General features: G+C 43.5%; 1 pseudogene; it reads right to left on the bottom strand.

The window, feature by feature from the left end:
* Positions 1–259: 259 nt before the first annotated feature.
* Positions 260–3,302, bottom strand: LOC120688672 (annotated as a pseudogene).
* Positions 3,303–18,626: the final 15,324 nt, after the last annotated feature.

Here is an 18,626-nt window from a genome sequence, read left to right as displayed (position 1 = left end):
AAATCGCAGAGGTAAAATCACAAAATTTTAAAAAGGGGTAAAATCACAATTACGCTTATGAATGTTTTAGCAGCACTGACATATTCACTGGTTGAAGAAGGAGAACACCAAAATATTCAGTAATTAGTAATTCTGGGGGAGATCCTTAAAGATCAAGAATGATTCAACATTTTATATAAAGAATGGTCAGGAGCTACCTCTCTCTTTTATTTATTTATTTATTTATTAGAAGAGAATACATACTGTAGCCATCTAGTGGCTACGTTTTTAGCAGCGCGGCCTCGGCGCCGCTTGTGCGAGCACTGTCAGTGTCAGATGGAAGTTCAGGTCCAGCAGACTCAGGATCAGGAGCCTGCTCACCCTTGTAGCGGTAGAAGTGCGAGCACACAAGGAAGTAGACGAAATTGATCGCTCCGAGCACGGCCATGGTGTAGTAGAAGTAGTCGATCCTCCCGGCGTTGATGTCGTCGCTGACCCAGCCGTCGGACCCGTCGCGGCGCCTCGTCCTCGCGTTCACGATGTTGACGACGAGGGTGGCCAGGTAGCTGCTGGCGCCCTGCGCGCAGTAGAACGCCGCGTTGGCCAGCGTGCGCATCTGGTCCGGGAACTGCGTGTTGTAGAACTCCATCTGCCCGATCATGTTGAGCGCGCCCGACGCGCCCATCACGGCGAGCTGCGGCGCGAGGAGGAACGCGGACAGCGGGGACACGCCGTCGCCGTGGCCCAGCGCGGAGCTCCTCCGCCTGCGCTCCACGGCGGCCGCGACCACGAACGCCAGCGAGCCGACCACCAGGCCGGCGCCCTGCCTCTGGAGCAAAGTGACCCCGCCGCCGCCATCCCCAGCCTTGGTGAGATACCGCGCGGCGCCGGAGACGAGCAGGTCCAAGACGGGCGCGGAGAGCGCCACGGAGAGGTAGAGCACGGCGAGGATCGACACCGGCGGGAAGGTGAAGCGGCTGCCGATGTGGAGGTCCATGGTTAAAGCCTGGATGTACGTGTAGTTGGTCATCTCCGTCATCACGACGAACCACACCACGCCGGAGACCCACACGGGGATAATCTTCACGAGGCACTTCACCTCCTCCACCTGCTGCACGCTGCACAGGTTCCACGGTCTCGCCGGGGAGCCGTCGGGCCGCACCTCGTCGGCGCCCGTCACGATGGCCGCCTTGTTCAGGAAGCTGAGCTGCAACGTGAGGGGGAGCCTGAAGGCGCGGCGGGCCCCGTCGTTCCCGGCCGCGGGAACAGGCGGGCTGTAGCTGTACAGGACCTCCTCCTGGCGCCGAGCGTCTCCGGGTGCGGCAGCCGGAGCCTCCACTTGCGGCACGCCGCGACGACCACCCGCGCGACGCTCGAGAAGATGCTTCCCTCCGGCGGCACGTACACGTAGACCGCGGTGCCGGCGAGGAAGACGGCGAAAGTGACGAGCGTGAGCACCGTGGGGATGGCGAAGCCGAGGCCCCAGCTCACCTTGTCCTGGACGTACACGATGACCGTGAGCACCAGGAACGTGGACGTCATCGAGACGGCGTAGTAGCAGTTGAAGTAGCGCGTGAGCCCGGCCTTGTGCCGCTCGTTGGTCTCGTCGAACTGGTCCGCGCCGAAGGGCAGGGCGGTCGGGTTCGTGCCGCCCGCGGACACCACGAGCAGGCCCATTCCGATGTAGAGCACGGCGCGGTGGAGGCCGGACGGGCCGACGCACGTGCCGGCTTGCCGGGCCGCGGCGCTGCACGACGGCGGTTTCAGCTGACGGATTGTCGCCGACAGGGTGATGACCCCCATTCCCTCCGTGACACCCACGTCTTGGTCAGTCAGGCATACACCTATATATAGATTATACGCTACTCTTTCAATCGTAAATGTGTGCCCATATAGATTAAAAAAAGAAAAAAAATCAATTTATACCCTTAAACTATTATAAAAATCTGATTTTCAACCTTTAAGTACGAAATCTAATAACGAGGGTCATCCAAGTGTCAAAACCACTTTAACCCTTTGTGTGATTTCGAAGCTGATTTTGTATTTAATTTTTTTAAAAAAAATCTATTTAGATCTAAAGAATCAAAATTAAATCATTTTAATTAAAAAAAATAAAACTAGTACCAAAATTTTTCTAGAAAAGTAGCCTATCTGGTGTGCTCCATTTGAATCTTATTTATTCGAAAGTAATAGACAAAGCTACAAGCAAATGAATTCTATGAACATGAAAAAGTTGGATCCGAATAACTGACAAATAGAGTACCAATAGCTAGATAGATTATAGATTCAGAAAAAATTTCACACCCATTTTGTATTTTTATTTAAAATGAATTATTTATAATTTTTTAGTATAAAATTGAATATTTAATTTTTTAGGAAATGAAAAACCACCTCCAAAATCATCGAAGGGCTAAATTTCTCCGGTTTCGACTGTTGGATGATTTCCGTTATCCGGCTTTGTAGTTGAAAGTTGGAAATCGAACTTTTGTGTAAATTGGATTTTGGTGATGGATGGATGCTGACATGACGCTAAATACGACGGGAATGTGTAGATAATCAAATGAAATGGGACTTGAGATAATATAACTCACAATAACCCCGAATACAGACCCAAACAGCATGGTCCTGAATCTGCCCCAGAATGCGTCGGCGACGAAGGCTCCAACCACCGGTGTAAAACTAAGCAGGCCACTGTAGGCGTTGTTCACGTTTGTTGCGGCATTCGCCTTCATGTTGTAGCGGCTGATCAGGTAGCTCGTGAGGGGCGTGCCGAACGAGCTGCTCGCCATGGAAGCCGCCGCGAAGAAACCTGCATTATTGCATCCGTGCACGCGCGAGAGTCAAAAGAGTGAAGCAAAAGGGTGAGACCCATTTAGGACCTTTTTTTTTAGAAAATCCATCTGCATCCCATGTTATTCAGAGTTTTGTTTCAAACATTTTCTTTCTTAGTGAAGGACGTGAATTTCTTCAGAGCGCTCGAAAACACACATAAATTTTCGAACACCAGGTGCAAGAACCTCGAAAAAAGATGGCAAATAAATACACTTCAAAAACATGAATATGCTTCAAGTTTAAAAGTGCAGCGAGACGGAGACCGAAGATGAAGGCGACGGCTGTCCACCCTCTCGGCCTCCGCGTCCCCTGATCCGCTGCTCTTCCTCCTCCGCCCGCTGCCTCTTCTTCCGCGAGGCTAAGCCCCGCCGCGCCATGGAGGCTTCCGGCGGCCACGGACGCTGCTCCCGGCCGGCCTCCCTCGCACATTTTGTACGTGCCTGCTGCTGCTCGTCTTTGCCCGATCGGGAGGCAGCAATGTATCCGGAGCTGCGTAGCGATGGAAGGATGGAGGATGGATGGATGAATGGGTGTGCGCCGTTGCGAGCCGGTACTTGTACCGGCCGGCCCTGAGAAAAGTAGGCACCAGCAGTCGACTTGTCTCATGAGCAGGGTTCAAAATTTCGGTGAAATTTCGGCGAAATTTCGGTATTTTTTTCGTTTTCGATAGTTACCGGGAGGTGGAATTTCGGTAAATTTTGTTTCAAAATTCAAAAATTCAAAAAAATTTGTAAAAAAATATGTGAAAATATGATAAAAAATTAGGTGTTTTTCTAAACAAATAGGACTAGAACACACTCAAATCTAAGATCATTTGCTAGGCTAAAATTAACATTTGAAACCGTAATTTGAATGACTCGTCATTTCATGTGCAAAAATTTGTTTTCTCCCCTCGACTTCAACTAGACTTTGGTTTATCATGATATTGGTGAGGTACCTATTCAATTTCATATGCATACCTACAACTAGGATGATGATCCATCGGCCGGCCCGGGTGGACTATACTCTCATCAGTAGACTAGTAGATCTGGTTTCCTCGTGCTGTCCAATTAGGCTCGTCGTCAATCTTGCTTCGCTTTTACCTTTTGCATCTGCTTTTATATTATCATCTAGCAGCTCTTTTCTTTTGTATGTAGCGGTGAGATCGAATGAGATGGCAGCTAAAGCCCTCTGTCTGCTGTAGTCTATTATTCTTAACCAGGCCCTCGATCTGGCTCTTCTTCTAGCTTTGTAGCCGGTAACTGTGGAGACTTGGGAGTTTTTTTTTGAAGTTGTGGCCATTGCTGATACGTGTTAAATTCCATTGGCAATTCTTCTCCATTGGCAACTGCAGATTAAGTCAGTTGTGGCCTTTGATCTGCCCCCACTTCGTGGAAGAAAGCTTTGCATTGCAATAGTAGGTCGGTGACTGTAACCTTGATTCTAGTGAATTTCCTCCGACGCCATTCCAGTCCCGAGGATAAGAAGAGAAGGTCAAATTCTTGCATCCACAGCATGCATGTGACCAAAATCTTAGGCCACAAGAGAATTGTCACCATCTATAGAGCAGGAAAAAACTTTCCGTTGGAAAACTGCCGGAAAACACACCTTTCAGAATGCTTTAACAATTCTCTATACAAATTGAATCAAACAAAAAATTCAAACACTGTCACATGAATTGATAACCAATTCAAATCATGTTTGTCCTGGATTTAAAACAACTTTCAATTGGATCAACTAATGTCCCTAAAAATTTATAGGAATATCCGCCATAACAAGAATAATAAAAGTCTAGTTGAGGCCTAAGAGAGAAAATGAAAGTTGTCACATGAAATGACAAGACTTTTAATTGGTAGTTTTTGAAATAATTAAATAACTTTCAAACCATTGCTCAAATGAAAAAGTTCCTGAAACAAAAGTTGTAGATCTCGAAAAACTGAACAAAGTTGGTATTCAAAAGTTTTTCATTTGACCTCGGGAACAGTAGGAAAATCACAACTGACATCATTTTCCGGTCGAAATCACCGAAATTTCGGTCGAAATCACCGAAATTTCGGTCGGAATTCACCGAAATTTTGTTTTTTGAATTTGAATTCCCTTTCCGTTCGGAATTAGCGAATTTCGCCGAAATTTCGGCCGAAATTTCGTTTCCGGCAAACGGCGGGATTCAGAAAAAAAAACGAAAAGGTGAACCCTGCTCATGAGTCGTCAGGCCCAGCTGCGTTTGTCGCTGGATTAAGGGAAGGACCGCGGTTTCACGGCTCTCGTGCGACCGGCATGCACGGTAGTTGGTACGGCTGCCGTCGTTGAGTGGAATGTACGACCATGTTGAGATCCCAATCAAACAGGTCTTTTGTGGTGGTTTGATTTGAATTTACCCATATCTCAATCCAACCGAACCAGTATTAGTTTTTTTCTTTTTATTTTTCTATCTATGGCCTACTTGCATCGTAGTTTTGTATTTTTCTGCTATATCAATAAAAATCCGTACTGTCTTCTACTATTTCTTAAAAAAAAATGAAAATCATCGTAAGTTCCTACTAGTTCGTTAAGGATTTGTACGCTGTGCCTGTCCGGCTCCGGCCTATAGGCGTTGCGCTACGCTGCAGTGCGGCGATGGATTTGACTGCACCCCGGGGTCTAGTAGTGACCTTTCCCAGCAGGCGACTGGCCGCATTCGTGGACTCCATTCAACACTGATCTGATTGTCATCTCCGCAGATTCAACCGAGTGCTGACGCCACAGCAGTTGTTAAGAATTACTCCTAGCTACGAAATAAAACATCAGGTGGAAGATTCTCTTTTTTCTTTTTTTTGGAGGGGTTACGTAGATGAACACAATAACGTGATGCTAATACCTAATAGTATTATATTTTTCCTCTGGAGGATAAGTGCCTTTCTAGAACGAGCCACGGCCCACGGTAATAAGAACCCACTAGATTCCGCTTCTAGAAAATAGGAGGAAGAGCATGATAGGGTTAGTAGTTCTGGGTCGATCGCAATATAAAAATGCCACATTTCTACATCTACTCTGATTCCAGACCTTAATCTTCAGTCTGACCTTAACGAACGCGCTGTATGTTTAAGCTTCAAACATTAGCAGCCGCGAAAACGTGTCTGCAACGGTGCAGCCATCGATCAGTTGATCTCATTCCCACGTGGCAGCCAGGCTAATTAAGGGCTCGTTTGGAAGCATGAAACCCGCCGGGTTCCCTGTCCTTTCCACGGGGAGGATGCCCACGTGGTATATTTCCATAGGCCAACTAATATGCGCATTTGGAAATCAATTTTGTCGGGGTTCTCCGACCCTATCCCCTTGATTTCCACGGGTAGATAAGCCCGACGTCCGTAGGCCGGGCAGCATTCCCCGTCTTGGTCGCTCCGTTACCCTCGTCGCTCGCGATGCGCAAGTGAGACCGCCGCCGCCTCTGGCATCTCCACCTCCTCGACCATCACCATCGCGGCCATCGCGGAGCCTTCGCCATCGCCCACGCCTCCGCTTACATCTCGCCGGCAACGACATCAATCCTCTCCCCGTCTCCCAAACAGCGCCAAGGATTTACCCGCCCTCGTGGGATTGGCGCCCAGGGAACTGAGCGGTCAGAAAAATCCCTGCCCGAGGTTGCCTTCCCTAGGTTATGTACCCCCTCCTCCCAAACTAGATGAGCTTTCCCGGCGGTAGAAATATATGCATGACAAATTGGCTACCTACCATGCATGCATTCTAACTACCAATGAAACAAGCTAGGCACATGCAAAAACTGCATGATTTTTTTTTCTTAGTAAGTAACACACGCATGACGATTGGACAGAAACTGTGTGAATGAAGGTTCTGTTAGTCTGAAAAACACGAGTTGAACTCTTTTTTTTGGGGTGGGTGGGGAGTACTCGACTAAATATAAATACCTACAACATGTGTTGTTACTTTTACGGTTTACGCATTTCAAATCCACCAGTGAGGCAGTGCCCTTGCTCATCAATGTTCAAGTGAATTTCTGTTGTGTATAGCTCTGATGAGGCAGTGGAGTATACCAAGCAAATGTAACTGCTGTCGCGGTGCATAGCTCCGATGAGGAAGTGGGTGTATACCAAATGAATGTAACTGCTATCACATTGCTTCTATCACTGTGTATAACTATGATGAGGTAGTGGTATACCAAACAAATGTAACTGCTATCACATTGCTTCTAGGGCATTCAACTATAGCATGGGTGAAAGGCCCTTGTTTGGTTTTGGTAATTGAGTGACAACTTAGGTGGACTAATAAGTGTTTATGTTGAGACACACATGTGATTAGTCCACACACTAGTATGAGCAACATGTGCCATGGAGGAGAAATGACTAAGGGTTGATGTTATGCTCATATAGTGTGATGGAGGAACTCATTGCATATGAGACATGACATGGAGTCATGTGACCAAAGTGGAGAAGATCAAGACAAGGCTTGTCTTGATGGATCGGTTGCAATGGTGAAGGGCAAGTCAAGGCTTTGAAACGAGGGACCGCGTGGCGGTAAAGCTTGAGCAAGACTTGGCACTGATGGACCGAGACAACGGTGAAGAGCGAGTAAGGTCAAGATCGATGGACCAAAGAGGTCATGTGATGATATGGAGTGGATCATATCATTCAAGGAAGATCAAGCCAAGTGTTGACTCATGATGATGATCAAAAGACTTGATGGAGTTTGGTGCTTGTGTGGCATCAACATTTGTGAAGATGAAATGGAATGCGCAAGGCAAAAGTATGATTTGTAGGGCATTTTATTTTACCGGTCAAAGGTTGTGTAGAGAAGTGCATGACCGGATTTAGGATAGATGGTCGTACTATCAAGAGGAGCAAACATGTTTGCATATCGGTCATTTAGTGCTATTTGAGCGATCTAACATTACGATGTTGCTAGGATCGAGTGGCGTGGTGAGATCAAGTGAAAATCCTTTGAAAATAATTGTGAAAATGCTAACACACATGCACATGGTGTTGTTCACTTGGTGTTGTTGGCATATTTGCAAATGAGAAAGTGTTGGAGTTGATGTTGATCAACTTGGGGAAGCAAGCAAGATTTTTCGGTGTTCTCCGGAAACTAGGTTGGCTCTTGGAGTGGAATACTGCTTTGATCCATTATGTTTTGGATCAAGTATTTAGTTGGGTTACGTAGCCCTCTAAATAAGCTTTCCAAAGAGTCCAAGATCACCTAATTTGGACATCGGAGTTAAGAGTTATGGCCGTTTTACCAAGGTACATTTTTGCTGAAAATGTACCTGCGGACGGTCCGCCCATGGGTGCGGACGGTCCTCCGCTGTCTCGTTTGAGCTCGAACAGAACTGTTTTTGGCTCTGTTGGTGGTCCAAAATGAACTGCGGACCGTCCTATTCTTGGGGATGAACGGTCCACCCTTAAAAACTGAAACGGGCGCAAAAACTTGGTCTTTCTGTATGTGGTGTCCAAATGAACTGCGGACCATCCGCGATTTGTGAGGCGGATAGTCCGCCCAGGCTGTAACGGTCGACTCCGAGAAGCATTTATTGAGAATATAGCCGTTGGATTTGAAATGGCGGACCGTCCGGCCCCTGTGGGGCGGACAGTCCGCGAAACCTCTGTTTTCACGGGATTTGAGTGTAACGGCTAGTTTGGGGCCTCCCTCTATAAATAGGGGGTGTGGCCGGCCATTTGAGGTTGCTGAGCACCTTGGAGATTTGGTGTCCTTGTGTGAGAGTGCTTGAGATCCCTCTACTCACTCTAATTTGATAGTAATCATCCAATCGAGTGAGAGAGCGATTCTAGTGCGATTGCTTTGAGAGATTGTATCGAGTGGCACTAGGTGATCGTGTTGCAAGCTGGTGTGCTTGTTACTCTTGGAGGTTGCCACCTCCTAGACGGCTTGGTGGCAAGAGGCTCCGTTGAATCCCGCTAGAAGATTGTGCGGTGCTCCGGAGAAGAGATTGTGAGGGGTATTGTGCTCACCCCGCGGGAGCCGCGAAGAGCAACTCTAGTTGAGTGAGACGTGAAGAGCAACAAGTGGTCCGGCCGGATCATGTGCTAGAGCTCGGTGTGAGCACTCCACGTGGGAGAGTGGGACTTGAGAGTCACCACTATCAAGAGGATCGGCGGCAACCTTGGAGCTTGTCTCAACGGGGATTAACTTGGTGGCAACCAAGTGAACCTCGGGATAAAAATCACCGTGTCAACGTGTTCATCTCTTCTCGGTGGTTTGCATTCTCCAAATCACAAGCCTTGTATTTACATTCATATATACCTTGTGCTTGTGTAGTTGCTCTCTAGTGATTAGTTAGCTTGTGTAGCTTGCTAATCATCTTCTTGCTTGTGTAGCTAGAAGTAGATATTCTAATGTAATTAGTTAGCTTGTGTAGCTTAATTAGTTGATCTTGCTTTGATTGTGTAGCTAAGCAAGTTGAGCTCTTGGGTTTGGATTGTGTATCCTTGTCCTTGACCATCTAGTGAGTTTAGGTTTGGCTTTGTGCTCTTGCTCATTAGAATTTTGTAGGAGCTCCCCCGGTTTGTGAAGTACTAGTGCTTAGGCTTGTGTGACTTGGCATTAGAATTGTTAGGAGAGCTCTTGCTAGCTTGGCACTCCATTTGCTTTGTGTAGGATTTTTTTGGAGGTGCCTTAGAGTCATAGTTAGAGGGGTGAAGTCTTGGCTAAACGATTAGTTTCAATTCCGCATAAGTTTCGGTTAGCCGGCGTAATTAGTTTTAGAAAGGATTATTCACCCCCTCTCTAGTCCGTCATCTCGACCCTACAAGTGGTATTAGAGCCAAGGTCTCTCATTTGTGGTCCTTACCGACCCAAGAGGATGGCGACTTATGGGCTAGATATTGAGTGTCCACACATTTTTGATGGCACACACTTTGCACGGTGGCAAAATTGGATGACATGCAATTTTAAGTTTATTTGCCCTCAAATGTGGTGGATGGTAGATGTAAATTTTTCTCATGTGTTAGATTAAAAAATCTAACTCAAACACAAGAGAAATGCCTAGATCTAGACATCCAAGTTACTAACATATTGTTTAGATCTTTGCATGATTGTATTCTTGGGAGGTCATGAACATGAAAACCGCCCACGAGATTTGGAGTTATCTCAATGAGACATATGGGACGGCCTCCGATGATGATGATGATGACGATGATAAGCCCAAGGAGGGAGTGTATGAGGATGATGAGCACATCCACGACATGGTGGTTGTGGAAGATTGCTCCACCTCATGGTCAAATGATGATGATCAATCTACAACAAGCTCACTTGACAAGGTTGATGATGATGATTCAAGTGTTGGAAATAATGATTCTACTTCAAGCACACTTGATGGTCAAGTTGATTCATGCACGGATGATATTGCTACGTCAAGCTCATCTCTATCGCCACATTGCTTCATGTCACAAGGTGACACAAAGGTATCAAATTGCAATGTGATTGATCTTGATTCATATGATGAGCTCTTGAGTAGATATGCTAGCATGACCAAATTATTTGAGAAAGTGTTAGCCAAAACAATCAAATTGAAAAAAAAACTCTTTTCTCAAAGACACATGTAAACAACAAAAACATCTACTTTATGTCATGAGTTGTTCACATGAGGAGCTTAGTGTTGCTCATGAGAATTTGGTACTAGACTATGCTTTACTCACTAACAAGCTTTCTAGTAAAGGAATTAAAACTAGTAAGAGCTCATCACATGGATTAAATGATCAATTGCAAAATGTTGCTAACCCTTGTGATGTAGGCAAGAAAAATGTATCCAACTCTTGTGATAGTTTATTGTCTATGCCATGTTTTTCACAATTAGATGTTTGGTTTTATTCTATGCAAGATGAGACTAACCTTGTAGAAGAAAACAAAGAGCTCAAAAGTCAAGTGAAGTATTTGAGCAACAAGATTGAGAGGTGGACAAAATCAAAAGTCACCCTTGAAAGCATAATAAAAAATCAAAGAAACTTCGGTGACATGAGTGGCATTGGTTCCAATAAGAGCAAAGTCAAAGGTAACAAATAGAGCAAGAATAAATATAATAGGAAGATGAAGAAGCAAGAAGAAATAAAACTATCTCATTTCATGTGCTTTCAATGCCATGAGATGGGACATCTTGCAAATAGTTGCCCTAATAAAGAAAAGCTCAACTTGAAGTTGAAGAAGAAAAGAACAAGAAAGGGTGGAAAAAGAGCAAGGCATCCCATGCATATTCAAGATGCCAAGATGATGGGCAAGAACAAGATTTAAGAGAAGATGGAGGAGGTTGTTCACATCAAGTGCCATAGTTGTGCAACAATGGGCCACCTAGCTTCGAGTTGCCAAACAAGCTTGAGAAGAAGGCTCAAGCAAACAATGAGAAGCAAGGCAATGAGAAACATCAAATGAGTAAGGAAGAAAAGGCTCAAAAAAATAGAAGATGCTACTTATGCCGGAAAAGGGGACACATGGCTAATTCATGTCCCCTAGGTAACAATTCTAAGCCTATTTCAATTGATGCAAATATTATACTTAAAAAGGATGATAATGGTACCTCATTAGTTGCTATTGCAAAACATCCCGCTATTCATACTAAGGCATTGCCTAAGTATGTTGCTCCTAACTTGAGAGGACCCAAACTTGTTTGGGTACCATCAAAATGTGGATAAAAGTGTGTAGGTACCAATGATATTGGAGGCTTGACTCAATTGGTTTTATCTTGTTCATCATGTGATTGAGTCAAGTAATTGAAGCCTAGTGTTATTCTCATCCCAATGTCAAGTCAAAACAATAAAGTCCAAGTACTACAACATACAAGTGTCTTATTCTAGGTGTGATGATTTATTGAAAATATTTGATGGCTTGGAAACTTTTTGAGTTAATCTTGTTTTTGGATGAAAATAATTTTACAAGTTGAGAAATGAGCTAAATGTCTTTGACTTCTCAAATGTGGCTTGAAAACTAGTACATATGACATTTGGTTCTTAGGTGCACTCTTTGTTTCAAATTTCTGAATTTTCGAGGCATTTACGGGCTATCTATGAGTCTCCTTGATTTTACTCGATTTATTTTTGATTTCTCGTTCTTACTCACTCATATGAGTCTCTGGATGGTGTTCATGCTATTTTGAGTTTTTTTTTTGGAATTTTATATGAGCAATGATCCCAATTCAAAGTTGAAATTGTGAAAGTTGGCAAAATTCTGGGCTGTCTGAAATTTGGTAGAGCGGACGGTCCGCGGGTAAGAGGCGGACGGTCCGCCGTTCATGAGATTTGTCACCCGAGGCTCTGCAGAAAGATGTTTCAGCCGCAAAAATATACAGCAGACGGTCCGTCAAGGGACCGCGGACTGTCCGCGGGTCATCGGTGCAACCGGTTAGTTTCGAATACACCGGTGGTGTGCCCACTGAGCAAAGCGCGGACGGTCCGCTAAAGGTCCGCGGACAGTCCGCCAGTGTTGAAAAAGAATCTACCAGTGGTGGTTTCCAGTTCGGGACTAATGTTAAAGTTAGATTGCGGACGGTCCGCTCATGGATCGCGGACGGTCCGCTCCTGCTATTTTCAGGTGGATCCTGGCAGCTATACTTATCATGAGCTACAAAGGTATATCTCTAGTTGATCACATTTATTTGGGTGCATATGAGATGCTTGAATTGGATATATATGCTCTTGTTGCTAGCTATAAGATGTTTGAATGGATTAAATGCTTAGTAATTAAAATTAAGTTAGTTTGAATGGATATAATCATGACATAACATTTAGTACGTGATATGATTGGATATATGTCTTGTGAGAGTATTCAAATAAGTTGACATCAAGTTTGATTCAATTTGATGAAGTATAACTCAATTGTTCAAAATCTGTCCTTTATTGAAAACCAGAGTAAGCTGAAAATATAGCAATAGTTGGATGATCAAATTTATTTGGATTGGCTTGAAATTCGGTATGCATGCCCTACACTTATGGTACTAGTTGCTGTACAAGTTTCATGAGAATATGATGAGGGATACTTCGGTTTTGGAGTGGATCTTGTCAATGCATGTACAACAGTTTTTAGCATACACCCATGAGTGAAGATGTGAAATCTGGTAGCAATCTAGAAATGTATTGAAGCTCAAATTTTTATGGTTACTATATGACTTAGTGTCACACATCTCCACAAAATCTCATGACAATTGAAGATGTACTTTGAGAGATATGACCTATTCTTTGAGAAGTACAAAATCTGCCAGAAAAGTGACAAATATTGGAATGATTGAGTGTCACTTAGATTGAAAGGTCCTCAAGTTGGAATCATCTTTATAAGTGGTTGAGGAACCAATGTTTGGTTTTGAGAAGAGCTAAAAGAATGACAAGTGTTGGGTACAAGACCATTTGAGTGTACTTATCACATTTTTGGTACTCAAATTGGAAGATCAAGACTAAGAAAAGTAGAAAGAAAGAGACTTAAAGAAGACTTAAAGATTATTCATCATTTCTAGTCCATCATCTTGATCAATCAATCAAAGCCATTCAAGTGAGTGTCAAGAATGATTCTTGGAGAGATCACTTCTCCCTGGAGAGGGACCGAGCCGCCCAAGAATAGGATGGACAAGCAAAGTGCTTGAAAGGCCGACATGGAAGTGGTAATCTAGGGATTATTAAAGACGCTTAGTTGAAACTATCAAATGGGTTGATAAAAAAAAGCAAGCAACACCCAAAGTAGAGAGATTCATGAAAATTCAAGTGATATTCAAATAATATTCTCTCATGCAAGCAAAGATAAAAGAGATGAAGCATGCCAACCACAACAAGATGGTGCACTTGATCATAAGTGGTATTCATTTCATATGGGTGAAGAATGGAATTCATATTGGTATTCATTGTCTTCACCAAGCTATTGAAATTGGACTTCATAATGCTATTTGGATATTAAAATTGGAATCTAATGACTATCCTCTACTCCAAGATAGCAAAGGTGAAATTGATTGACATATGCATACATACATTTCAAAGGACATGATTAGTGCATATAGTCATATATAGTGATCATTCATGAAAAATAAAATGGTTTCAAATGTTTATATGGTGCAACTATTGCTTCTATGCTTGATATGATCTAGTGGTAACATATGACATGTTCATGAGATAGTAAACCCAAGTAGTTGATCTAAAAAATGAGCTTTCAAGTGTTTAACTCAACATTGTCAAGATAACCTTTAGAATGAGGCGTGAAGAAGCTTGTCATTGGTTCAAACCGAGTTACATCATTTAAACAAGTAATCAAGTCAAAGAGAAAGAAGCTCATGGAAATAATCTAGTTCAAGAATTGGTTATATTTGTCAAATTCATCAAGTGGTCCATCATCATTCCTACAAGTGGTACTATATTCTACACATGGTACACATGATCATACAAGTGGTATTTCATTCAAATGATATCTAGTCTATCAAATAGTGGTTCCACAAGTGATCCTCAACTTTATGTAACCAATTCAAATCAAGAAAGCTATCCTCACCAACAAAAGCTCAACTTTCAAATGAATTGACATATGCTTTGACATAGGGGGAGGAGCCCCACTACATAGTATAAAGGTCAAGGATCCTACAAGACCTGCATGTGGCATTTCAAGGAGGCCTTCATGCTTCCACATGTGGTAATTACAAGTGGTGTCAATTCCAATCTTTTGAAAGTGTCCATAAAAAATGAAGATTCAAGACTCAACCATCTACCCAAGTCCAACTCTTTGTATCAAACCACAAGCGCTTCATATGATTGCCTACAAGGGGTAGTCAAGTGGTAACCCTACAAGTACAAGAGGTACAACTTCAAGTGGTAGCCATTGATCTTCACATGGAAAATTTCATGTGGTTTCGGCCCTTTTTATGGTCATTGATGACAAAGGGGGAGAGGAATGAACAAAGATATGAATTATCCTTGGATGACAAAGGAGGAGATGAGATGAGAGTCCGAGCATGGACATGAATCAAGAGGAGCAATATTGAGGAGGATCAATATTCTTGGACAAGAGGAGCACACAAGTAGGGGGAGCAAGCTCATGAACTTGGTTGTTTGCATTTGATATGTCATGCTTATGTGTGATGTATGCTAGTCATAGAACTTGATTGATGATTTGATAACTAGCATGCATCGATTGTAGCTAGACATATTATTTTTACATGTGAATGAAGAGCCTTGCTAATAATGTTGATCTCATGAGGTATCTTGAGTTTTTAATGCATGTCTAGTTACTCATTGATGCTAAGGAATGAACTTCAAGGATGCAACTCCAATTGGTATCACGCTACAAAAGTTTATTATGTATACCTTAGCATCACTTAGTAGTGATAACAATCCAACAAATTTCATATTTATGCATGTGTGTGAGTTTAAAACTAAATCTCTTATGCACGCATGTAGGGGGAGTTATCACTACCAAGTCGAATTTTTATGGTGATTATCCAATCTTCCTCAAGTGGTCTTAATGGTGGATAAGAAACATAAAATCCAAACCAAGTTAGCTATTTACACGTGTGTGAAGTGCTAGCTTGGAATATGTTTAATTTTTATATCTTTGTAGAGTTGTCATCAATTATCAAAAAGGAGGAGATTGAAAGGCCCTTGTTTGATTTTGGTAATTGAGTGACAACTTAGGTGGACTTATGTTTATGTTGAGATACACAGGTGATTAGTCCACACAAAGACACTAGTATGAGTAACATGTGCCATGGAGGAGAAATGGCTATGGGTTGATGTTATGCTCATATAGTGTGATGGAGGAACTCATTGCATATGAGACATGACATGGAGTCATGTGATCAAAGTGGAGAAGATCGAGACAAGTCTTGAATTGATGGATCGGTTGCATTGGTGAAGGGCAAGTCAAGGCTTTGAAGCGAGGGACCGCGTAGCGGTAAAGCTTGAGCAAGACTTGGCACTGATGGACCGAGGCAACGGTGAAGAGCGAGCAAGGTCAAGATCATTGGACCAAAGAGGTCATGTGATGATATGGAGTGGATCATATCATTCAAGGAAGATCAAGCCAAGTGTTGACTCATGATGATGATCAAAAGGCTTGATGGAGTTTGGTGCTTGTGTGACATCAACATTTGTGAAGATGAAATGGAATGCGCAAGGCAAAGGTATGACTTGTAGGGCATTTCATTTCACCGGTCAAAGGTTGTGTAGAGAAGTGCATGACCAGATTTAGGATAGATGGCCGTACTATCAAGAGGGGCAAACCTGTTTGCATATCGGTCATCTAGTGCCACTTGAGCGATCTAACATTACGATGTTGCTAGGATCGAGTGGCGTGGTGAGATCAAGTGAAAATCCTTTGAAAATGATTGCGAAAATGCTAACACGCATGCACATGGTATTGTTCACTTGGTGTTGTTGGCACATTTGCAAAGGAAAAAGTGTTGGAGATGATGTTGATCAACTTGGGGAAGTAAGAAAGGTTTTTCGGTGTTCTCCAGAAACTAGGTTGGCTCTTGGAGTGGAATACTGTTTTGATCCATTATGTTTTGGATTAAATATTCAGTTGGGTTGTGTAGCTCTCTAAATAAGCTTTCCATAGAGTCCAAGATCACCTAATTTGGACATCGGAGTTAAGAGTTATGGCCATTTTACCAAGGTACATTTCTGCTGAAAATGTACCTGCGGACGGTCCGCCCCTAGGGGGAACAGAATCGTTTTTGGCTCTGTTGGTGGTCCAAAATGAACTGCGGACCGTCCGGTCCTTGGGGGCGGACGGTCCGCCCTTAAAAATTGAAACGGACGCAGAAACTTGGTCTTTCTGTATGGGGTGTCCAAATGAACTGCGGACCGTCCGCGATTTGTGAGGCGGACAGTCCGCCCGGGCTGTAACGGTTGACTCCGAGAAGCATTTGTTGAGAATATAGCCGTTGGATTTGAAATGGCGGACTGTTCGGCCCCTGTGGGGGCGGACAGTACACGAAACCTCTATTTTCACGGGATTTGAGTGTAACGGCTAGTTTGGGGCCTCCCTCTACAAATAGAGGGTGTAGCCGGCCATTTGAGGTTCCTGAGCACCTTGGGGACTTGGTGTCCTTGTGTGAGAGTGCTTGAGAGCCCTCTACTTACTCTAACTTGATAGTAATCATCCGATCGAGTGAGAGAGCGATTCTAGTGCGATTGCTTTGAGAGATTGCATGGAGTGGCACTAGGTGATCATGTTGCAAGCCGGTGTAATTGTTACTCTTGGAGGTTGCCACCTCCTAGACGGCTTGGTGGCAAGAGGCTCCGTTGAAGCCCGCAAGAAGATTGTGCGGTGCTCCGGAGAAGAGATTGTGAGGGGTATTGTGCTCACCCCGCGGGAGCCGCGAAGAGCAACTCTAGTTGAGCGAGACGTGAAGAGCAACAAGTGGTCCATCCGGATCATGTGCTAGAGCTCGGTGTGAGCACTCCACGTGGGAGAGTGTGACTTGAGAGTCACCACTAGCAAGAGGATCGGCGGCAACCTTGGAGCTTATCTCAATGGGGATTAGCTTGGTGGCAACCAAGTGAACCTCGGGATAAAAATCATCGTGTCAACGTGTTCATCTCTTCTCGGTGGTTTGCATTCTCCAAATCAAAAGCCTTGTATTTACATTCATATATACCTTGTGCTTGTGTAGTTGCTCTCTAGAGATTAGTTAGCTTGTGTAGCTTGCTAATTATCTTTTTGCTTGTGTAGCTAGAAGTAGAGATCCTAGTGTAACTAGTTAGCTTGTGTAGCTTAATTAGTTGCTCTTGCTTAGATTATGTAGCTAAGCAAGTTGAGCTCTTGGGTTTGGATTGTGTATTCTTGTCCTTGAGCATCTAGTGAGCTTAAATTTGGCTTTGTGCTCTTGCTTATTAGAATTATGTAGGAGCTCCTTCGGTTTGTGAAGTACTAGTGCTTAGGCTTGTGTGGCTTGGCATTGGAATTATTATGAGAGCTCTTACTACCTTGGCACTCCATTTGTTTTGTGTAAGATCTTTTTGATGGTGCCTTAGAGTCATAGTTAGAGGGGTTAAGTCTTGGCTAAGCGAATAGTTTCAATTCCGCATAAGTTTCGGTTAGCCGGCGTAATTAGTTTTAGAAAGGACTATTCACCCCTCCTTTAGTCCGCCATCTCGACCCTACAATGGGGCCATGGGTCAACATTGAAAAATATTCAGGCAACTAGCAAAAATTCTTTAAATCACATTTCATTATATTTTCATTCTATTTCCTAAAGACCTTGTTAATTGATGTTTAGCGGCGGATGCAAGTTGAATTGGGCGCATCTAGAGGCTACAATGACAAGATAGTTCCATTCTCGGTTTAGAGAACAAATTCCAGCAGCGAGCATAATAATGACTTCCACTTGTTCTCCATCAGCTCACTTTTTGGAGACATCATTATGCAAATTGATGTCATCGAGGATCCACACCATAATCGTGTAGTAGGGCATCGGTACGGGGACATTTAGCTAAACAACCTCTATATACATATCAATTTCTACATATTTAGCTATGGATTTGTAAGCTATTGTTATATGTTACCACCATACTTTTTACAGGAATTCTTGATTGCCAGACAGAATTACTTCCTCCATTTCTTCTTTTGTAAGGCGAGGGCACCACAAATATTTACATACACACACGCACATATGTTTATATGTGCTTATGTAGTTGTTCCTGTATGTCAGATTACATGCATATGTGGTTCTCAAAAAAGAATACACACACATACGTTCTCCATTAGAAACAATCACATATGCACACATGTATATCTTCTACACATGTCGTTGTCGTTTTCAACAACAAAAGGATTTAGCCTTAATCAAATCTAGAAATATTGTTGTGAATCAGGATATAATATGTGTCCAAAAAACAAGGACATATTAGGACAGCATGTGGATAATA

The sequence above is a fragment of the Panicum virgatum genome, chromosome 9N (assembly GCF_016808335.1).
Source record: "Panicum virgatum strain AP13 chromosome 9N, P.virgatum_v5, whole genome shotgun sequence".
Classification (NCBI taxonomy): domain Eukaryota; kingdom Viridiplantae; phylum Streptophyta; class Magnoliopsida; order Poales; family Poaceae; genus Panicum; species Panicum virgatum.
The sequence above is the reverse complement of the archived record's forward strand: the minus strand, read 5'-3'. Positions and strand labels throughout refer to the sequence as shown.